Below are 24811 nucleotides of genomic sequence, written 5' to 3'. Positions count from 1 at the left end.
AGAAAATCGGAAATCAATACAAATATGTAAGACTAAAAGTCATTCCCTAATAAGTAAGTGGTCAAAGGTTATGAACAGTTCTCAAAAGAAGAATTATAAACTATTAATAACCACATGAAAGTTTGCTTCAAATCACTAATTAGAAGAGAAAGGAAAATCAAAATAATTTTGAGCTTTCATCCCAAATCCAGCAAACTGGCAAAGAAGACAAAAGATATAGCTAATTTTGGAGAGGATACTGGAAGACAGACACAATAATACACTGCTGGTGGAGTTTCAAATTAGACCAACCATTCTGGAAAACAATTTGGAATTATGCAAAAAAAAAAAGTCTCAGGCAGGGGAGGGGGGAGAAACTATTCATACTCCACTGACCCAGATATCTCACTATTAAGCATAAACCATAAAGAGGTCAAAGGAAAAAGGGACTTACATGAATGAATATAAATATAATAACTATAATAATATAAACAAAATAATATAAATAAATAAATATAAAGATAAAGATTCGTAGCATCACTTTTTATAAGAACAAAGAACTAGAAACAAAGCAGATGTTTGTAACTAAGCAAATTGTGGTATATGAATGGAATGGAATACTACTGTGACATAGAATAAGAAAAATTTAGAGCAGCACAAGAAGACATATAAATTAATGTAGAGTGAAATAGATACAAACAGGAAAACAACATAAACAGTGACGACTACAGTGTAAATAAGAACAAAGAAATGAAATAGAACACTGGGTAACTACAATGATTGTGCTTGGACCCAGAGAAGAGATGAGAAAATTCACCTCACTCCCTTCACTGCAGAGGTGGGGTACTAACCCACTTCTTAAAGAGGCCTATTCACTGAATGGACATTGCCTCACTCTAAGTGAGAACCTGAAAAGACCTTAGCTTAAAAGGGCTAGGGTCTCCCATTGCATCCTGAGCTATCTCCAGTCCTGCTGATGAATATCTGGCCACTGGACCCAGATGGCTCTGGAGTAGAAAGTGAAGCTGATGACCTTGCACAGCCCTCCTTCACTCAAAACAAAGTCAATTGCAAGTCATGTCATCATCTCCTTGATGTTATGGGGGACTATAGATGTGGAATAGGGGATATACTTTTAGACACGGTAGACATGTTAGTTTTGCTGACCTTCTTATCACTTTCTTTTAAAATCTTCTTTGCAAGATTTGTGGTAGGTGGAGGTTCAGAATTTAATTATATAATTAATGTGATGTAACAATAAAAAGTATCCTTAGTAAAATAAGGAAAATGTGATTTTAAAAGTGCAGAGGGAGGGATAGATGTTTTGTCAAAAGTTTTGATAAAGGAAACCACAAGGGAGTCCTTGCCTGGTAGCATCAGCCTGTCTTCTTGGTGACCTCAATTTGTGCCTGTCTGTCTCCTGATTTCCTTCCTGTCCCAGTTCTTCCTCTGCCTAAGTTTGGCTGCTCTGCTGGCCTTCTTTTGACTCTCCTTGCTTCTTGGTTTTCTGTCTGCTCCTTTGGCCTTGGCATGCCAGATCCTTCTTCTGCTATTAGACCTCCATTTCTGACTTGCCTCAGCCTAGGGACCCTGGTCATTGGTCTTTAATTCCTTACTTCCTTTCATAAAAAGGAAGGACTTGACAAGAATTTTCAAGGTATTACTTGTATTCCTAATGCCTTCATGTTGTTGTCGGGGTAGCAGGTTTGGCGAATCAGAGGGCCATGAGAATTTTGATGACTTTGGCAGGACTTCAGTCTTCAGGATCCCACCACTCTCATTTAGACCTTCGCTCTCAGACCATCTCCTTTCTCCTCTCCCTAGTCTTTCTCCTCCTCTTCAAACACTCCTGCAAGGTAGGTTGGTAGATAGGTCAAAGTTCTTTTCCCCTTTCCCTCACAATGAAAATATATTAATGCAAATACTTTGTACTTAATATTCCATCAATTTTAATTGGAAGCAGGACTTAAAAGCACACATATAATATAAAATATGATAATTTCTATAATAGGGTTTTATATAATGATACTAATTGCCCAATTTAACTACTTATTTTTGACTTTATATGCATAATCTCATTTGGTCCTTACAACTATTTGCCTCAGTGTTATATACAGCTCTTGGGAGTCTGGATCGGGAATGGTGTGTAGCAACAAAGAAGATGGCATTGTTAGAAACTTTCCAGCAGGAGGGAATTAAGAGGGCAGGGCTGATTTTCTTCCACTTAGTCAAATTAATCACTGTGAAAGAGCTTACTTATGTTACTCCCCTATTCAGTAAACTCCAATGGCTCCCTATCATCTCCAGGTTCAGATAGAAAAGTCTCTGGCATTCAAAGCATAACCTAGCCAGCTCCTACCTTTTAACCTTCCTACATTTTGTCTCCTAGCCCCCTTCACATACAATCCAGCGACACTGACCTCCTTGCTATTCCTCACATGACACTCTATCTCCAGACTCCAAGCATTTTTACTAGCCGTCCCTGGAATTCTCTCCCTCCCTTCTGCCTCATGGCTTCCCTGGTCTCCTTCAAGACTCAGCTAAAATCCCATCTTCTAAGAGAAGCCTTTCCTGACCCCCATAATGCTACTGTCCTCTCTCTGCTGAGTAACTCCAATGTATTTGTTTGTGTGTGCATACACACACACACACACACGCACGCACAGAGTTTGTACATGGTTGTCTTCATCAGACTGAGCGCCTTGAGAGCAGGGACTTTTTTCCCCCCTTTCTTTGTATCCCCAGAGTTTAGCACAGTACCTGGCATATAGTAGGGGCTTAATAAATGATTATTAATTGATTGACATATGACCAAGCATAGAAAGGCTCTGGCATCTGCAGATCATTTGAGTGTGTCTCACAGTGAGACATCTTTGTACAGCTTAGTATCTGGTTTGTTTATTTGTTTGTTTTCCTGTGGTACCAAACCATTGCAGCCTGACCCCTAGACATCCCCTTTCACTAGCTTCCTTGGACTTTGTTGTGATGCTGGTTTGGGACCTGCTTCAGACATAACTTACTTTTCTGACCCTTCAGTTCCATGAGCCTTATTCTAGGTTCATAGATTTAGTGCTGGAAGGGAAATTAGAGGTCACCTAGTCCAACCCCTTTATTTTATAGATGAGGAAACTGAGTCCTAGAGTGTGAAAGTGACTTGCCTAAAGTCCCACAGGTAGAAAGTACATGGCAAAGCTGGGTCTCCAACCTAACTCTTCTGAATTAAAATTCAATGCTTTTTCTGCCATCCCATGCTACATGGTTACTGATTTTGGCTTATTTGAATCATAATTTTTTCCCTTTCCAGGGCAGAGATTTCCCATGTTCCTCCTAACCCTCAACTTGGGAAGAATTCCATTTTTACCATTTACTCTTCAGCATTGCTCATGAGATAATTTGGTGGACTATGGGGGATAGTATAATAACCACTTTGACAGACAGGTAATACTAAGTATTGTTATCCTAATTTTTAAGTGAGGAAATTGAGACAGTTAACAAGTGGCAAAGCTGCACCTGGATGGAACCCAGGAATTCTAACTCCAGGTCTTGTGCTCACCCCACTTATCCAGACACAAAGAACAAAAGTCTTGATATGAACATTTCATAGTTACCTAAGAAACATACATCAAAATGATCATGATTTCCTTAGGCTGGAAAATCCTTCCACTGGTGTACATAGCAAATCTTCCACACTTTAGTAGGCAGTTTCATGGGTTGCTTCTGTGTCTGGTTCCATATCTTGCATAGGATGAGTAGGGCTTCATCCAAACTGACTAATAATGATGGGAGACCATCATTTCTGTGTAGCACTTTATATTCCTCAATAGGTACTATCTCTGGATGCTATTCCCAGGGTCCTAAGACCATGATATACCTTTCTTGGGCCCACCTTCCTCCTCCCACCACAGTTCTTGTGGGTGTGAGGATGGGTACTCTAGTGGATACATTATCCCTTCCAACTTGTTTACTCTCATATCAGTACCATATTCTGTGCCACACCTGTAAATGAATTTTCCCCAGGCACAGTTATAGATAGTTATAGTTCTGGCTGTGGCCAAAATAAACAGAAACAAAACCTCATCACTTGGTGGCCAACTGGGTGGTGAGCATCTACACACATAGCTAGGCTGGTTCTTGGATGACAAGCCCAAAATGAAAGTCTTTCCAGCTTGGTAGAAACTGCCAAGGCTTATACACTGCTAGCATAGCCTTCCAGAACCCAAAGCCACTTCCAGAGCCCAATGAGGCAATAGAGAAGACTTGCAGTATTCAATAATTCTCCTTTACTATTATTTCACTGGGATGCTTACCAGCAGCTGCTAAGTCTCCAAGCACAAAGAATAGGTTTGAAAACACTACCTAAGTTGGGAGTGACACCTATATTTACCTGCATTTTAAAAAATAGGGCTCTAGGCAAAGTTGAGGTTAACCTCATCAGGTATTTAGCTTCCAGATGCTGCTCCACCCACCACACCCAGGTCTTATTGGCAGGAACAGACTTTCTGGTTTGGAAAACGAAATATCATCAAATGATGCTAATTAACAAGTGGTGGGAGGATGGTCACCCTCTCCAGACACCAAAACTGCTAAGGAAAAATGTTATATAAAGAACAAACAAACTCTTTTGAACAGGCCAGCCTCTATGTTCAGTTCAACTGGCGTTGCCCTCCTAACCTAGTCTTCCATCCAGCACAGTGGGCTCAGTATGTCCTGATCCCAGAGCAGGTGCCTCCTGAGAAGCCACCCCAGGGCTTGATGTGGGAAGGTGCAGCCAGGGGTAATCTCAGGGAGGATGAGCTAGGGATTTACAGGATGGCATTTACTGGCAGTTTTACAAAAACCACAGGAAGCTGTATTAAGCTGCTGTGTTTACCGCTGACTTGTGGAGCTCTGTTGTGATGGGCTGTAAGCACACTTAGTAATTAAAAGTAATGAGTAAGGAGGCTCTGAACGAGTGAGGAGGAGCTGTAGGAAACTACCACAGGGAGTGGATTATCTCACTCCAGCAGGCCTGGTCAAGACTCTATCTCTCTCTTCCTCTCTCTTCCTCTCTCTCTGTCTGTCTGTCTCTCTCTCTCTCTCTCTGTCTCTCCCCTCACTTGTTATATTGCTTAAAGAATTATAGAGCAGTTGGGGAAATGTGCTGTTTTGGGAGTCAGAGGACCTGGGTTGGAATTTCTAGCTCTACTACTGACCAGCTGTATGACCTTGGATAAATCACTTCATTTTTCTGAGCTGCAGTTTCCTCATCTGTAAAATGATGGAATTGGACTAAATGATCTCTAAGATATCTTTCAGCTCCAAATCCTAATAATACAGAAACTGAACTTACAACCTGATACTTTTATTCAACTCTTCCTCACAAAACCCAGTCTCTGCAATAGTCTGCTAAATATTAAATGTAAAAGACCAATTATAGAATGGTAACTTGTGCCTAAACGAATTCTCTCTGAATCCTATTAAATATAAGATAGGAAGAAATGTTGAATTGAATTGAATCCTGTAATAGGCCCATTCTAAAGACAGTACCATTTGAACATACAGAAAAAAAACCCCAAAACCCAACAACTTCTTACCTACCAGCTCTTTTTGTTAACATGGGATTAGTTGCCAGGTGGCCAAATGACAATTATGGAGTAAAAGTGGTGTTGGACCCCAGGGCAATAGCGGGAAGAAACTAAAGGTCAGTCTGAGGTCATTAGCTGTGGGATTGGGGGTGAGAAAAATGACTTAACAACAACAAATAGGATGGAATAAATTTGAGCCTCCACCAGGGAATAGGAGATGCTCACAAGACCTGGGTTATTTATTAGGGTGCCCCTAGCCTGAGGACAGATTGACTTAATGCTGACCAGCCAACTTCCTGCTTCTTAGCTGTGGGAAGGAACATTTCTGCATACCAGCAGATAAGAGGAAAGTTTCCCAAATACGCACTTGCGAGCCTTCTTACCTCAGGCTAGCAAATGTTTCTGTCCCGCCTCTCCCCGCCTACATTTGGCTTCTCTTCATAAGACTGACAGACCGTTATAATGGGATCATAGATTAATGGAGTTCCTGTAGTGGATCACGTTTTACAAGTAAGATAACTGAGACCCTTAGAAAGTAAGTAATTTGATCAGATCAATAAGTGGTAAAACCAGATTTGGAACCTAGGTTCTTCTACCCTAAATCTAATGAATTTTACGATGTGCCTCAAGGGCCTTAGACGTAAGCTAGAAAAATATAGCAGTGTTGTACAGCAGAAAGCCTTCTCAGTTTAAAGTCAGAGGACTTGGGTTCAAATCCTGACTTTCACATACTAGCTAAGTGACTTTGGATACATTACTTAACCTCTCTAAGGCCTCACTTTCCTTATTTGTAAAACAAGAGTTGGGCTAGATGACCTTTAAGGTTTCTTCCAGCTTTAACTCTATGATCTAGAGAACCAAAAATGGGCATCTAGCCCAGAGTTGTCAAACACACAGCCCAGGCAGCCCACAGCACTCATGAAAACAGCCAGAGCCAGATTAAAATGTAATAGGGAAATATTTAACAAAACAAACAAAAATACAATAAGACATAAATGATGTTACTTTTAAAAACTAAGTCAATATGCAGCCCAAAGGGATCCTTATGTACAGTTTAATGGTCTCTCTTCATATCTGAGTTTGGAACTACTAATCTAAATTCCACTTGAATGATTTTGTTGGTATGTGCATCCACTGCCCCAAATTGGTCCTTTTGGTTAGATGGCTCTAATTATGAGTGTATTATATTGAGCCAAAATCTGCTTCCCTGAAAGTTCTACTGCACTAGCCCTGGTTCTGCCCTCTGAGATCTGGTAGAACAAGATTAATCCCTCTTCCCCATGGCAGCTTTTCAGATACTTGGAGACAGTGGTCATATCAGTATTCTCAGCTCCAGGTTCCACATCATGACCACTTCCTGATTTCATGGATAAAGAAGCTGACTCCAAAAGAAGTTGAGTGATTTGTCTAAGATGATATGGTTAGTAATTTAGTTGCAGAGCTAGAGACCTGGATTGCTAACTCCCAGGTCACCATTCCTCCCATGACACTAATAACAAATAACAATAGTATTTACATAATGCTTTAAAATTTGCAAAGTGCTTTGCAAACATTTCATTTGATTCTAACAACATCCTTGAAAGATAAGTGATTTATCACCTCCATTTTACAGATGGGGAAACTGAGGCAGTCAGCGATTAACTGACTTGCCCAGGGTCACATGGCTGTGAAGTGTCTGAGGCTGGATTTGAACTCCGGTCTTCCTGACTCCAGTCCCATACTCTATTGTACCACCTTGCTGCCCTCTTGTCATCTTTAGAGGTCCTAGAACCTATTTTTTTCCATATTCTTATCCTCTGTGTACCGCCCTAGCTCAGTACTTCATTTATGGAAATCGCTCCTTAACTGACTGCCTAATGAGGACAAATCACCTCTGTTGTTTATTAGTTCAATAAACAAATCATTAGTTTACTACCAAAGGTCACCACTGTCAAAAATTGTTAATGTTACATCTGGTTAGTTCAACAGTATGAATTTATATTCTAGGTCTTTGATCAAAGCTATTTTGCTTTGGACCAGAAACCCTACCCTCCCACCTGGAAGTGTTCTCACCACACACCTTGTTGACCCAGTCCAATTTTTTTTTTCATGTGCTCCTGGGACTCCTGTGGAGGCTGTTTAGGTAATTACCTAATGATAAACAATTTTTTTATAATTATAAAGCCATGAAAAAATTATTTCAAGAAAAAAGACAGAAATTATGGGGAAAACCTGAAAATATGCATAATTTCTGTGTTAGCATCCTGCTTCTGAACCCTGACTCCTCATCTCTAGCAGCCCTCTCTGTTGCTGATGTCTCTTCTCACAGCTCTTCTCTCAGAGGGCCTGAGGATGGAATAGGTATGGTCTTTTCACTGCCTCTTTCAGATTCCTCTTCCCTTTAGACACCACTTTTCCTTCTTTCAAATTCATGCCATCTAACTATATCATACTCTTTTCTCATTTACTGACCTACCTGGCACTCTCTTACCTTCCTCAATGACTTTGGAACTTGGCTCCTGATCTTTTTTCCACCCCTTCCCTAATCATAAATCTCAAAGACAGCAGTAGCTACCCAGCAGGAGAACCAGGTCTTTGCCACAGGGCACTGAGATTTAGAAGATGTTGACAATAGATATATTCCTTCAGCAGGTAGGACCACTTTAGTATGTAGTTCAGAGGTGCTCTCTCCAAAAGCATTCCACAAACTTTTAGGTTTAATATACATTATTAACATTTTCCCATCACTTTCTTAAATCTAGACAATCAACCAAATGATAAATAAAGTCCTGAATTTGTAGCTTTTGCCAATTTCTGAGGTGTAAATGCTCACATTAAAAAAATTAACAATTAACAGGATGGAGATAGCTCCAGCATACCCCTGTGGGGAGTTAGAAAGACCAATTAGTTAAATGAAAAGTTACCAAATTTCCTTTCCCTAGGTGGCTTTCTATCTGACCTTGCCCCATCTTGCTCTCTTCCCAAGAGCCCTTCTAAATAATAACTCACTCTTTTTTTTTTAAGGCAATTGGGGTTAAGTGCCTTGCCCAGGGTCTCACAATTAGTAAGTTTCAAGTGTTTGGTTTGAGGTCACATTTGAACTCAGTTCCCCCTGACTTCAGGGCCTGTGCTCTATCCATTGCGCCACCTAGCTGCCCCTCCAAGAGCCCTTCTTAATAGTGACTCTTCAGTGTCCTACAGTCTCCCAGGCTCTTTGCCTACTTGGCCTGTTTCCAAAAGTGCATCTTCTTCCCTACAAGGAGGTGTCCTGAAGTTATCTTACCCTATCTATGCAGGGTCCTAAGACAAACTCAGTATAAATTTTGAGTTTGATGTATCTTCAAGTTGAAACATAAACAATTGGAGACACATACCTGGGGTTCAGAATTGATGTTGAGAGTGGTGATATGGAATTGGGAGTTATCTGGAGATAGTAGTTGAAAACAGGAATAAACGAGATTGCCAAAGGGAAACATGCAGAGAGAGAAGAGGTCCAAATTCAGACCCTCAAAAGATTGTTTGTTGTTGTTCATTCTTTGTTTTCAAAGATGACCAAAGACATCACAAGAAGGATGTTCTGGCTCATGGGTGAATTGCATTTAAGTGAGGCAGATCTGTACAAAGTCATCAGCCTCACTTTCTCCTCTGGAGTCACAGGAGTCCAGAGGCAAGACAAAAGTCAAGATGACTGGCAATGACCCCACCTCAAAGGCCACTGGGGAAAAGAGGAGTCAAAAAAGGAAACAGAGGTAGGAGGACAACTAGAAGACTCTCATGTCTCTGAAGCCAAGGGACGAAGGTTTATCCAGAAGAAGAAAATTATCAAATTTTGCAGAGAGGTCATTGGAGCCTAAAGATTGAAGAAAAGGTCATTGGATTTGATGATTAGAAGATTGCCGGTAACCTGTGGGGTAGCAGTTTCAGAGTGTACTTTTAGGAGAAGGGTGGCAAGGAAGAAGCCTGAATCAAGGAATGTCTGTCACTCACTGTCAAGAGGACAATGAGAGGTGAGGAAGTGGAAGCAGTTTGGCACTGAAGGGGAAATTGTTGTGATTGGGTGGACTAGAAGGAATAGCACCTAGTAGCCTTACGTCCAGAAGTCTGACATTTTCCTTCATTCTTTTCCTTTCCACCTCTATGATTTGGCTTTTCCTGGGACATCAGGATTGCGAATTGTAGCTCTGACTAGAGACTTGAACATTTACATGGATGACTCTTCTATGCCATCTCCACATCTTCCTTGAACACCTATATTCCTGTGACCTCCACCTCATCTCTACTTTCAGATACCCACCAGGGTGGCCATACCTTAGGCAAACATCACTTAAAACTACCCTGCCTTCAAAATTCTGGAGTCTGAAATTCCCCTTTGGCCATATTTCATCATTCTCTCTCTCCAAATCTCTTACTCCCTCAGTAGTTGATTTTGCCTTTATCATGAGTATTTGTCCTTCAGTCTCTTCCAATCCTCCCAGCCTGTCATCCCTGGGCTGGATCATTTCCTTTCCTGACCCAGTCTTGTTCAGTCACGAAGCTGGCTATTTCAATTATACTTTTTTCTCCATGCTGGACTCCTTTGCTTCCTGAACTTCTACAAATCCAGACCTATTAACCCTTAGCTCTGGATTACTCTTACCATCTGCCTCCTCCACACTGACCCACAAGTAGCAAAATGCTGATGGAGGAAATCATAAAATTATGCTGACTGAGTCCACTTCAAGTTTATTTTCTGAACTCCATTGGACTCTAACTGTTCTGCTCCAATATGTTCATTCACCTCCTTTTGACTCTTTATCACATTCCCCATAAAGGCTGTTCCAAATCTTTTCTTTGCTCCTCAAACCCGGGGTGTTACTCCCTCTCTTTACCTCTAAAGAGATGTTCTTCCCATTTCCCTTATTTTTTAAAAATATAACATTTTATTTTTCCCCAATTACAATTTTTTAAACTTCTGTTTTTTTTAAGTTTTGAGCTCTAAATTCTATCCCTCTGTCTCTTCCCTCTCTGCTCCCTAAGATAGTAAGTAATAAGATATATGTTATTCATGTGCAATCATGTAAAACATTTCCATATTAGTCATTTTGTGCAAATAAAAAAAATGAAACAAAGTGAAAAATAGCATAAAATAGCATGTTTCAGTCTATATTCAGACAACATCGCTTCTTTCTCTGGAGGTGGAGGATAGCATGCTTCATGATCAGTCCTTTGGGATTGTCTTGGATCATTGTACTGCTGAGAATAACTAAGACATTCACAGTTATTTATTGTTTGCTTTCTCTGAGCATATAATCAATGAATGGCAAGAAAGTGTGCATAGAAAGACAGAAGAGAGGTAACCCAACCCAAGGATGGAACATATTTAAGTGATTACCGAAGACTGAAAAAATTTGAGCTGGATACTGCTACCACCACTATCTTGCTGACAGTATAGAGGTCTTGCTCTCAGGTCATGTCATGACCGACATGTTATAGTGGAAAGAATGGTGAGTTTTAAATAAGGAAACCTTTATTTGAAACCTCATTGCAGTTCCCTGGACTGCAGGAGATGTATAAGTTAAATCTGCTTAGATCATAGCTGAGAAGAGCTAAATCTATCAAAGTTGGTCATCACACAATGTTGCTGTTAACTCCGAACAATGTTCTCCTGGTTCTGCTCACTTCACTTTGCACTTTGCATGTAAGTCTTTCCAGGTTTTTCTGAAATCATCCTGTTTATCACTTCCCATACCAAAATAATATTTCATCACAATCATATACCACAGCTTGTTTAGCCATTCCTCACTTTATGGGCATCCTTTCAATGTCTATTTCTTAGCCACCATCCATCTCCTAGGAGAGACTGAGTCTATCCACCATCAGCTTACCAGGGCAGGGTCATTGGGGCTTTTTGTCAGAGCACTGAAATTTGGAGAATGCTCACAGCCCTTGTAATCCTTCAGGAGGTAAACTCTTTCTCCAGCATCAAAGCCTTCCTTCTCTTCCTCTAATCTCACAGAAAAACATGACCTCCCTCTTTGCCAAGACAAAGACTTCAACCTAAACCCTCAGTCCCATCCTCTTCCACTTCCCCTGTAACTTTGCTATATCAATTATTCCTTTTCCCTCATGAATATAAATTTGAAAGGCATTTTAGTGGGTAGACCTAAATCAGAAAGACCTGGGTTCAAATCCTGTCACTGACAATTACTAGCTATGTGCTAATGGACACTTCATTTAATTTCTCTGAGCCTCAGTTTCTTAGTCTATAAAACGGGAATAGTACCTCTTTCATAGGATTGTTGTGAGGCTCAAATGAAATAACATATGTAAAGCACCTTGCAAATTGAAAGCACTTTATAAATACCAGTTATTATTAATCTTAGAAGTCTTCCTGTCTTCTGGCTCCATACCCTCAGCCTACAAAAATGTTCAGGTCAAAAGCTTTTAAAAACCTTCTAAAACTTGCCCCTTCCAAACCATATTATTTATTTCTCCTGCCTTTTATTATTAAACTCTTAGAAGGGGCTGTTTGTGGAGCCCTGGACATACTGCCACATGCAGTGGTTGCAATGTACTAACTTAATTCCTTTTGCTCCTATGTATGTGTCTATACTATCTACTATATACTATATACTATACTATGCATATAGTATAACAATTAACCACCACTCCCAATAAAAAAAAGTAGCATAGAATTGCTTCCTGTTTCTTTACCACTCATGCACTCTTTGACCTCATGTTTTCTATACCAATTGCTCTAATAAAACTGTTCTCTCAGAAGTCACCAATGACCATTTTATTTTAATCATATCCAAAATGGAACTTATTATCTTTCCCCCTACCCCCATCACCACTCTACCTTCCTTGCTACTATTGAGGGCAGCATCACCCTCCCAGTCCCTCAGGCTCATAACCTAGGAGTCATCCTGGATTCCTCACTATCTCTCACCCCCTCCCCCCACACCTAGGCTGTTGCCAAGGCCGGTCCATTTCACTCTTGCAACATCTCTCAAATAGGTCTCCTCCCTTCCTCTGATACTGCCATCACTAGAGTGGACCCTCATCACTTCACTCCTGTATTATTGCAATAGCCTGCTGGTAGGTCTGTGTGCCTTGAGTCTCTCCTCACTCCGATGCATCCTCCATTCAGCCACCAAAGTGATTGCTCTAAAGAAAAGGTCTAACCATGTCATCCTCCTTGTCAATAAACTCCAGTGGCTCCCTATTGCCTCCTCTGTTTAGCATTCAAAGCCCTGTATAACATAGCCCCCTTTTAAATTTCCTGTCTTGTTATACCCTACTCCCCACCTTGTACTCCTTGATCCATTGACACTGGCCTCCTTGCCGCTCCTTGAATGAGATACTCCATTTCTCAGCTCCGGACATTTTCAGACTGTCTTCTATCATCTTCTTCAGAAAAATAAACTTGGATCCAGAAGCCTTGGGCTTAAATTTGAGTTCTGACAATTATTAGCTGTGTGACCACAAGCAAGTAATTTGAGTTACAGTTATGTTATCCATAAAATGGGAATAATAATATTTACACTATCTACCTCATTGGGTTGCCTGAGAAAAATTGTGAGACTTAAATTGCTATATAAATGTGAGATGTTACTATTATTTGACATATCATAGTATACAGAATTTTTAATAATTGAATTTATACAAGTTAAGTGGCTTGTTTTTTTTTTTGCAAGACAATTGGAGTTAAGTGACTTGTCCAGGGTCACATAGCTAGTGCATATCATGTGTTTGAGGCTGGATTTGAACTCAAATCCTCCTGACTTCAGGGCCAGTACTGCACCACCTAGCGGCCCCTAAGTTAAGTGGCTTTTTAAGAAGTTATCAAGTATAATACATCTTGGGTCAAAAAAATACATTTGCTGGTAAACATGTGACAGAACATGTCACTGACAGAACAAAATGCACAGCAACATTATACTCTAGGAAAACAAACAAACAAACTACATACCCTCAGACTTGCAGCTCTGGTTATAATCTGCCATTTTGTCTCCTAAACAGCACACACTTTCATTAACGCCCCTGTAAACTTGGAATTGTTACTTGGTCAGCTGAATAGTTGTAAAGAGCTCAAGAGCAAAAGAAGGCTATAGATGTTCAAAGTCCTATCCAAGATTTAGATCTGGCCTATCTTTATTCAAGAATCACAGTTTCTCTTTCAAACAAGGATCTCAAGCCTATCTTTTGGGGTTGGCTAAAGGGAGTGATAGAGAGGCTGGCCTGTTCTTCCTGTGTTTTGAGTTAGACATTAGCAGTAAAACTGGGAACTGATCCCAGCTACTTCTGGCTACACTTCTGCTAGACCACATACCCTCCGGCCACAAAGACTCCAAATTACATATGGTTTCTTTTTTAAAAAGAGAACAAGGTTTTTCCTACATTGTAGCTTTAAGTTTCCTGAGTAATAATGTACCATTTAAAAAAGGATATACAGTCCAGCACATTAAAACACTTAGATCAATGCTGAAAATAATAGGAATGGGGAATTCAGCTAGGTAACTACCCTATGGGAGATAGTTGTAAGATAGTGATATTACCCATAAAAGAAAAAAAATCTGTTTCAGTATTTGCAAGTGACAGAAACACAAAAATTAGAGATGGAAGGTACTTTAAGGATCATTTAAGCCAGATATATCTTCTAAAACCCCCTTAACTAGTGGTGTTACATCATCATGGAGATAGGTATATAGCTTCCCTTCCTTTCCCTCCTCTTTCTCAGGCAATAATAATCAAATCAATATTACCATTGATATTGAAAAGGGCATGAAAATTTACTGCATTATGGGCCCATTCATAATCCCTAGATCTAAAAGCTACCTAGACCAAAGCTCCTTTATTAGAATAATAATAAACTCATTGAAGGCAATAATTTTTTTTTTACTTTCTTTTATTTAGAATCTGGCATATAGCAGATACTTAATAAATATTTATTGATTGTATTGCTAGCACTTAGCACAGTGGGAAGGGGAATAAGCATTAAAGAGTGCCTACTATGGGCTAGGCACTGTGCTAAGCACTTTTACAAACATGATCTCATTTGAAACTGACAACAAACACATAAGGTACCTGCTATTATTGTCCCCATTTTATAGTTGCAGAAACTGAGGCAAACAGAGGTTAAGTGACTTGCTGAAGGTCACACTGCTAATAAGTGTCTGAGGCTGGATCTGAATTCAGAGCTTCCTGACTCCAAGCACAGTGCTCTGTGCACCATGGTACCACCTACCTATCACAGCGCCCAGAACATAGCCCTTAATAAATGAGTCTGAATCCATTTGTTCATCTCTTTCCCTGATATATGTTGCATTCTCTTAGTAGCATGTAATCTACTTGAGTGCAGTGACTGACTCACTTTTAGGTTTGTATCTCAAGTGCCCAGTACAGTGCCTAACCCATAGTAGGGGCTTAATAAATGTGTGTTGATTGACCAGTGTGAGAAAGCAGTTAACTACTCAGAAAGTGACTGAACATTATTTACTTTTTATCTGAGTACTAATAATACACTAAATTCAACAGTTAATTAAATGATGTGAATCCTGGACCATCTCCTCATTTTTCAGATGTGGAAACTGAAGACCCAGAGAAATGACTTGTCAAAGGTAACATAGTGATTACAGACCAGAGCCAAAACTAGACCCTAGGTTTTCTGACTCCCAACTTTGGTTTTTTCTGTATAATACTACTTTATTAAAAGTATGATTTCAGTGTGCAAAAGACATGTTCCCCCCACGTACCTTACTCATTGCTCATGTCATATTGCCTGAATTTGTCATACTATTCATCCCTTTGTAATAAGTCATTAGAAGTCCATTAAGATATGAATATACTGTTTGGGAGGGACGATGAATACTAAGTGATTCTGTGATGTCTATTATCCATTAACACCTAACTAGAAATTTATTTATTAAATTAGCTCAACAACAAACTAAGGGCCATAGAAGGGTTAGGTTTAGATGGAAGGGAAGAGGAAAAAATAAGCCCAGAACTAGGCATCCCACTGGGGGACTCTAGTTGCAAAATGATAGATTTTTTTGAGTCAGGGTCCCAATGAAGAGGAGGGGATCCAAAAAGGAGAAGAAAGGTGAGGAACACTGCACTGGGAATGGACTCAGGGGGACAACTGACTCCTCTCTTCTCAGCTAGCTACAGTCAGCCTCTTTCAGAGCAAAGTGAAATTGGAATTCTAGGCTGCCTGAATTCTACCGAAAACAGAAATGTTCCCCTAGGAGTCAGTAGAAAGAGATTTTTAACACGGACTTTTAAGACCATAAACTTCCAGAGACAATTTCAAGCCTGGGACAAATAGATAGATCAGTCAAAAAACAAAGCAAAACTTAAAAAGAATGTAATTCTTAACAGTAGCTTTAATGTCCTGGATAAACAAACAAATAGAATGGAATTAGATTACTCTGTCCTGGACCCAGATGATCACACAGTGATAGGAGGAAGGACAAACAACAACAACAACAGTAGAGAGATGAGAATGTATGGGGTTTGGGGCAAGGGAGGGGGAACTGTGTTTGGGCTCTCCTCTGTCTCCCACAGCCAATAAAGAGAGAAAGAGCAAAGAGATGAATGGCAATGTAATGTAATAGCATGAACAATGAATTTGGAACCTGGAGGCCTGGATCTGAAACTTAGCTCAGGTACTTTCTACCTGTCACTATGCTTTCTTATCTGTGAAGTGGGGGGTTCACCCAAAGTCTTCCAGAAAGATCAAAATAGTCAAATGTCTGCCACAAATGCAGCTTGGTAGAAATCCTATGCTTTTGTGAGTAACTTTCATACCTTCTGGCCTAGGCAGATCATGAGTATCTTCATTCTAGCAAGAATATGTCTGTCTGGAGGCAGGTGGGTAGTGCAGTGAACAAAGCACTGGGTCTGGAGTCATGAAGACTTTAAGTTCAAATCCAGCCTTAGATATTTACTTAACTGTGTAACCCTGGGAAAGTCCTTTAACTTAGTTTCCTCAACTGTAAAATGGAGATAATAACAGCCTCTACTATTTTATCTTTGTGAGGATAAAATGGGAATTGTAAAGTGCTTAGCACCGTGCCTGGCACATAACAGGTGCTATACACATGCTTGATGTCTTCCTACTCTTCAGTTCCTTAAAGTTTGGAGTCAAAACTGTTCATTCTGCATTCATAGCCCTGTGCTAGACTGGAGGCCATGCCCCTTTTTAAAGGACAAGTTGATTTTGAATAGAGAAAGTCCAACCTTCTCAAATAAAGAAAGCTTTGTTCTCTCTCCAGTCATTGACTCATCATTGACTCTTTGAGTGAGACCTATTGTTCTGAAATAGGATCCAGTGGAAGTGAAGGAAAATGCAGAACTGTCACTCCCATTTCAAGTAAATAGAAGATATGTGATATCAATCAAAAATTATGAGTTTGCCAAGGATGCTTAGAAGATGAAGACAAAGCTCCCTAAGTGAGGGCCTTGCTAGCCTTTATAACTATGTGGTTTGAGGTGAAATGAAGGAGATATTTTTAGCAGATTACACGCCTCACCCCCGAAGTCACCTTGTGCTCACTTTGTGTTTTGTGTATGTACACGTGTAAATCTTTTCTGTACTCACAAGTTGGAAACTCCTTTTCAATTTCGTCAGTGTGGCCTCAGAATTAGTAGGAAATTGACAAATGTTTGTTGATTGATTGACCATAGAATGTTAGAACTAGATGAGGTCTTAGAATTCATCTAGTCTAACTTTGTATTTTATAGATAAAGTGACTCAGGCTCAGAGATGGGAAGCCCAAGGTCATGCACATTGGTAAGTGGGTAGATCCAGGACTTGAATACAAGTTCCCTAAATTTGCATCCAAAACTCTTTCTACTATATCAGTTTTTTGTTTTCTTTTGTTGTTGTTTTTACTTTTTTTGTTTTTTGACTCTAGGGAAGTACTTAACAAGTGGACTGGACAGTGGGTGACCAGAGTATCCATTCTCCTGGACAAAACTAGAAAAATACTGATAGCCTTCCCAAGCTCCCCTTTCCAAAATATTTTCTGGTTTTGCTGCCAATTCAAGACTTTTGTATGTTCTTGCCATTACAGTCTGTCTTTCTTCATTTAAATGTGCTTTTGTAATATGTTACAGTTTCCAAGTTTGCAGGTTATTTTATACTTCATTGAATCTTATGTTGGCTGCTTTATGTTTATATGCCAAGTTATCTGTGGAAAGGTTTCATGTAGACATAGAATCCCACCCATTTTGTGATGATTTTGGTGAGCATTAAAAAGAATGTCTCTTCTGTAACCTGGTGACACTGGCCTCCTTTCTCTCCCTCATACAAGGCACTCTATCTCCCTATCATCTCCAGGATCACCTATTAAATCCTCTGTTGGTTGTTAAAGGCCCTTCATAATCTGACTCCACCCCACACACATTTCTAGTCTTCTTAAACCTTACTCATCAACTCCAAGTACTCTGAGATGCAATGACAATGGCTTCCTTGCTGTTTCTTGAACAACATTCTCTCATCTCCAGGATCAAATATAAAATATTCTGTTTGATGTTCAAAGTTCTTTGTAACCTGCCTCCCCACCACTACCTTTCCGGTCTTCTTATACCTTACACTGCCTCCTCCCCCAAGGGCTCTATAAATGACACTGGCCTTTTTAATGCTTCTGGCACATCTCCTAACTTGTCTCGTGACTTTAGCCATTTTCATTGGCCATCCGCCATGCCTGGAATTCTCTCCCTTTTTTCCACCTTTCAGTTCCCCCGACTTCTTTCTAGCACCCATTAAACCACACCTTCTGCGAGAAGCCGTTCCCGATCTGCCTTCCGTCTTTGATCCTCACCAATTTCTTCTGCATCTATTTTTGTTTATACAGACTTGTTGCCGTGTGGTCTGCCTCTCACTGGACTGCAAACTCTTTGAGAACAGGGACAGTTTCTTGCCTTTTTTTTGCATCTCCATTACTTAAGACATGGTCTAGCCAGTTGTTGTTGCTGTTCAGTCGCTTTAGTCATGTCCAGTTCTTTGTGACCCTACACTGGAGTAGCTTGCCATTTCCTTCTTCAGATCATTTTACAGATGAGAAAATTGAGGCAAATAGGGTTAAGCAACTTGCCTAGGGTCACACAGCTAGTAAATGTCTGAGGTCACATTTGAACTCAAGCCTTCCTAACTCCTGGCAGATCACTCTATCCACTATGTCACTTAGTTGCTCCTGACATGTACTAGGTGTTTAGTAAATGCTTGCTGACTTGATTTGACATGTCAACTGATGTTCAGACAAGATAAGTGACTTGCCCAATGCTATGTGGCAAACTCAGACTTGAACATTAAACTCGGATTTGATGACTTTCTAAGGTCCCTTCTAGTTCTAGGTCCTACATCTTCCAATCCTAATGCTACCATATAATAAACACTAAGAGCAGAAGATAAGTACTCAGGATAATGTGTCGAAGTAATTCAGGAAAAATGAGACATTGTTGATATTCTAATTGCATGAATACATCTCTATTGTACTGAAAAAAGAAAGTGTTTAATTCACCTAAGTCAGACCTGTAATTTCATTGGTATAAGGGATTCCTGGTGAGGAAACTCCCTCAACCATGGCAGATCTGTACCTACTCTACAGCTTAACAGTCTTAGCAAGTTGTCTGGAACATTGAGAAGTTAAGTGACGTACGCAGGACCATACAAACCAGAGATGGCCCCTGAACTCAAGGTTCCCTAACCCTGACATCAACTCTCTACCCACTATACTTTGCTGTCTCTATTCACAAAAGTGGTCAGAAAGCACTTTCATCTATATTTTTTAATTTTCTCAGCAACCCTACCCTTGTGATATTGACTATTATACAGATGTGGAAATGGAAGCCCAGAGATCTGGAATGACTCCTTTACAGGATATTAGACCACATAAGAAGCTCAAGAACCTTCAACTCCCACAATTACCCATGTTATTAAGTAGTGAAGGCAGCCATTGAGACCAAGTCTTTTAGCCCTTAGCCCTGTGCTCTTTCCACGGTTCTCTAGTGCGCCTCATTAAGAGCTGAGCCTTCCCTGGTTACCGTGCTGCCTGCCCTATTTCAGTGAAGTGCCTAGAATAGCACTCTGTGAACTTGGATGTCTATTAAAAGAAGCATTACAGGGAGCTGAATGCAGGGAGTCAAACAGCTGTTCTGGTCTCAGTCCTAACACACCATGTAATGTTCAAGTTGTCTAACAGAGCCAGAGTAGCCTCAGGAAGTTAAAAGCCAATTGGAATACTAATGCCTGGGAATGCCCAGATCACACATAATCTTTATAAGGGTGAAGGCCAGCCTTACCCATAAACAGAGCAAGATGGCTGCTTGTACGTTATGATTTGAGAGGCATGGGGAAATGTCATTCCAACATGTCTCCTTTGTTATCATCACTTCTTAAGGTCATACCTTTAGACTTACTTAAAAGTAACCAGAGCAGCCAAGGTGCAGTTCTAATAGAAACATATTCACATGGGCCCATTACTCATGGGCAAAGCATCTACTTGAGCCAGACATCAGATGAAGCATTCTACCGTTATAAGTCTCTCCCAATTTCACAATCATGTCAAATCCATAGATTGCTAATCTTCCTCCTTGATTCAGCTCTTCTATTGGTCTTTTTCTTGCTCTTTCCTAGAGTTCCTTTGCTACGACTCCTACTTGATTCTCCCTGCTGCCACTTGAGCTCTCAAACCTCTCCCCATAGCCATACCTTGCAGGCTATGTGAACACTATGTGCCTTACCCAAGATATCTAAGGAGGTCGTAACAGAGCACCTAACTACTCTTGATGAGCTCAAATCACCTAATCTAGATGAACTATAGCCTCAGGTGCTGAAAGAATTAGTAGATATTATCATTAAGACAGTGAGTAATATTGCAAAGATTGTGAACAGAAGATATACCACGGCTGGAAAAGAGCAAATGACTTAATTATCAATTAACAGAAGCAAATAGAATTCCCAGACTCTAGGTCAATGAGTTTCATTTTCATTCCTGGAAAAATTTAGAATGTACTATTAAAGAGATGAGACTAGTAAAAATCTAGAAAAGGAGGATTCATCAAAAATAAGTCATACCGAACCAACCTTGTTTCTTTTCCTATCAGGGTAATCAAACTGAAAAACCAAAGGGATGTTTTAAACATTGTTTGCTGAGATTTTAGTCAAACATTTAATAAAGTATCCCATGCAAGTTTGTGGAAAATTGATCTCTGGTTTATCACTGTTTCTCCAGGACCTGCTATTAAAATGTAAATACCCCTAAGAGGACTAGTTCAATAATAGTCGTACCCTAGGAGGAGTAACAATATTTTTAGAAAGCATTTACAGTTTATAAGACACTTTCACGTCTATTTATCCAATCTGAAATTCCAACCACCTTGTGAGGTAGGTATTATTATCATTCCCATTCTAAGATGAAGAGTTGGCAATTCAGCAACACTAAGTAATATCACATTTCTGAGCATGAAGATGGCTAACAGAGTACAAAACTTACAAGGCTTGCTTTAAGTTAAATGGCTAGAAAGTAGAACCATCAGAACTAAAACCCTGATCTCTCTATACATAATAGCCAATTAATAAATGCCTGATGAATTGAATTTAATTCAATTGAATTTAATCAAGTAGCTAATACTTTTACCCTACCCATTTTCCAAACTACAATTACCTACTTCCAGAGAATATATAGCTTGTGAGTTGTCTCAGCTCTGATTCCTGGTGCTATGTCAGTAGGCTGCAGCATACTAGGAGAGAGGAAGGGTGTGTTGGCACCTTGCCCAGCAATCAAACTCAGGAGTCTCAGAGTCTGAAAGGTATTGCATTCCTGTACCAGATCTGCAAAACACAGAAGTCTAGTAACTGTTATTTCTTAGGATGAGAACCACAGCTAAGAGGATGTCTGCAACAGTTGCTTCTTGCCACAGAGGAATGAAAGTCTCCAGTTCATAGCAGCAGGAGTTAGATACAGCTTCAGGGCAAATTTCTGGCCATTTTCTTGTCTCTCTTAAGGCCATCCATTCAAGTCTTAAGCAAGTCATTCAATTTCCCTTGGTCTCAGTTTCCATATCTGTTAAATGAGCACATTGGATTAGATGGCTTCTGAGGTCCCTTCCCGCTTTAGATCTATGGCCCTATGATCAGAGCTAGAAGCTAATGATCAGCTAATTCAATCCCCTCACGAAACAAATACTCTACAAATAATAATATAGGAATGTCTATTTTTTTAATTCTAAGGACTTTAATTCCAAGAACTTAATGTTTTCCATTTTCTTATGGTGTTAAATGCATGACTTGAATTCTCTTTATTTATCAAATGACCCACCTTAAATCTAAGTTTAGAATCTTACTTTTATAACTAGAAATAACTTTCCCCAGAAATGTGGCACAGGAACAAGGTCCATGCAGTTTGTCACTAAAATCATTGCCCTTCACGTCTGTAAATGAGTAACTGCTGATATTGCAATTCCCTGCACGTATAAAGGAGACACAGAGTCATAATACATACTTGGCCATACCATCTCACTCCAAGTGATGACTATAGCTACTGTATAAAGAGCTTGTTGGTGTTAACATCAAAAGGATATCTTTCCCTTTCCATGCTAGCTCCCACTAGCTTTACCTTAAAAGCACTGTACTTAGGCTCATAAGGCTCAAAATAGAAAAGTTTTACTTAAAAAGCAATGAACCCAAAAAGAATTCTGGTCCACAGACCTAGAATTGTGTTCTCCTCCTTCAATGGAGCCATCTTCCCTCTATGAGACCTGTATAATCTCCATGACTCAGAATACTTCTTTGGGGTGGGGCTGTAGCCAATACCAGGGGAGGTCAAGGGTTGCTCCTTCATGTTGTTCACTGCTGCAGTTCCGTTCTTGACTACTTTATTGCCACTGTTCTGTACCCCATGCAGGAGTCCTTTTTGTCATAGTAACTTTATCCCATTCAAGAGTCAAAGAATAACAGAATTTGAAAGTTGTATAGGATCTCAGCCACCATCTAGTCCAACTCATCCATATCATACTGACGAGTTATTATCCAGCCTCTCAAAGGCTTTTGAAGACCCCCCCAAAAGGGGAACTCATCACTTCTACAGGCAGACTATGCAACTTTTAGACAGCTTCAGTGATTAGAATGATTTTTGTAACAAGCCTAAATTGGCCATTTCTCTTGGTTCTGAACTTTAGGGCCAAATAGAACAAGTCTATTCCTTCTTCCATGTGGAAGCACTTCAAGTGCTTAAAAACAGTTATCATGTCTTCCCTGAATCATCTCTTCTCCAGACTAAACATGCCCAGTTCTTTCATAACCAACTCTCATGTTCTATGGATTCAAAGCCTTCCTTCACCATCCTGCTGGCCCTCCTCTGGACACTCTCCAGCTTATCAGTGTTCTTAAACCATGGTGCTCAGAACTGGAATGCGCTACCCCAGATGAGGTAGAATGAGGGCAGAGTATGATGAAATGATCACTTCTCTGTTCCTGGACACTACACTATGCCTCTCTTAAGGTAGCCTAGTATCTTTTTTTAGAACAACTTACATCTAATCATGCCTCCCCTATTTTGTATGTGAGAAGCTTATTTTTTTGTATCCAAGTATAAGACTCTACCCTTACCCTTATCTGTATTTCACACTGTTAGATTCTAATCTGTCAAGATCCCTTTGGATCTTAACTCCACTACTCAGCATGTTAGTTATTCTTCCCTGATTGGTGTCATGTGAGAATTTGATAAGTATACAGTACATTTTTGTTGTTCAGTCACTTTTCAGTCATGTCTGAGTCTTTGTGACATTTGGAGTTTTCTTGGCAAAGATACTGGAGTAGTTTGCCATTTCCTTTTCCAGCTCATTTTACAGATGAGGAGATTGAGGCAAACAGGGTTAAGTGACTTGCCCAGTGCCACACTGCTAGTAAATATCTGAAGCTGGAGTTAAATTCACAAAGATGAGTCTTCTTAACTCCATGCTTGGTACTCTATCCACTGCACCACACACACACACACACACACACACACACACACACACACAACACACACATCCTCTTCTTGATGAAGCCATGCTTTGCAATCACTGCTTCCTTTTCTAGGTGTTCACCAACCACCTCTTTAATGTTCCATTCTAGAATCTTCCCAGGAATTGAAGCCAAGCTCAGTGTTTACTAATTTGAAGACTGTTCTCTTTAGCTTTTTGAAAACTGGGACAACATTCGCCCTTCTCCAATCTTGTGGTATGTCTCCTTTTTTCCATAATTTCCACTTTCAAATCTCACTGACAGGGGCTCATCAATCACATGTGCCAGTTCTTTCATACGTAAGGATTGTTCTTTGCAGTTGATGTTAGTTACAACCTCTTGATTCTAGCACTTAAATTAATGATATATTTACACCAGTACCTCAGTGTTATATGCCTCTTTCAGAAATCCTCCCAGCCTCTTGAAATTTTATATTCTTTTATACCTACATGCCACAACCCTATCTTACACAAAGAAGGTCTCTTTGGATGAATTAAAGGACTTTTTTTTTTCACTTGCTTGACCAAGTCTCCATTTCCCATTCCTAAACAGTTTAGGATAAGTTCATCTTTATCATTTTACTTCCCCTGTTGGGGCAGTGTGTCCTCTATTCAGTCAATACCTCCAAATAAGTGTTTTTGGGGTTTAGAAGAACATTATTATTCTCTTTCCCCAACTTTCTATGGGACAATTGGGCAGTATTATGCAAAATATATTTGGCTACCTCAAAAAGGGAAGGGTGAGGAGCAAAGGTCCCAGCTCCCCACAGTACAGTATAGGCACCCATCACTCAGATAAAAAGGGGCCACCATGTTCTAATGGCAAAGATTTATGCTTATGCACAAATAAGCATTTTTTTTCTCTCTATTAGGCTATAAGATCCTGGAAACAACCTATCTTTGTATTCTTGCAATCTTGCACATAGCAGGCTTTTAATAAATATTTGATAAATTTGAGTTCATTGAACTTGAAAGATATGGAGGAATTATATGCCCCGTCCTATGAAATATTTTTGCATGTCAGGTTTTGCAGTTCTGTGCTGGTATATGAGCTGGGAATGATTGCCTTTTATGGCTATAAATAAAATGTTTTCTTGAATTGAATTGAATCTGAATTGAACACAGAGTCTTCAAAAGAGACTGCATGAGCTGCCAGGATGACACCATTGAAGAAGTTTTTGAATGGTCATGGGCAAAGACTTTTCAGTGGTGCTTTGTAGCCTGACCCGAGGAAAAAGCTTCCTTCAGGAAATTTCCCATACTTAACTTTAGTTTTGTGGCCGATCTCTGGTTCCATTTCA

Source organism: Phascolarctos cinereus, unplaced genomic scaffold, assembly GCF_003287225.1.
Source record: "Phascolarctos cinereus isolate Bilbo 61053 unplaced genomic scaffold, phaCin_HiC Scaffold_726;HRSCAF=1367, whole genome shotgun sequence".
Lineage (NCBI taxonomy): Eukaryota > Metazoa > Chordata > Mammalia > Diprotodontia > Phascolarctidae > Phascolarctos > Phascolarctos cinereus.
This window is presented reverse-complemented; position numbering follows the sequence as displayed.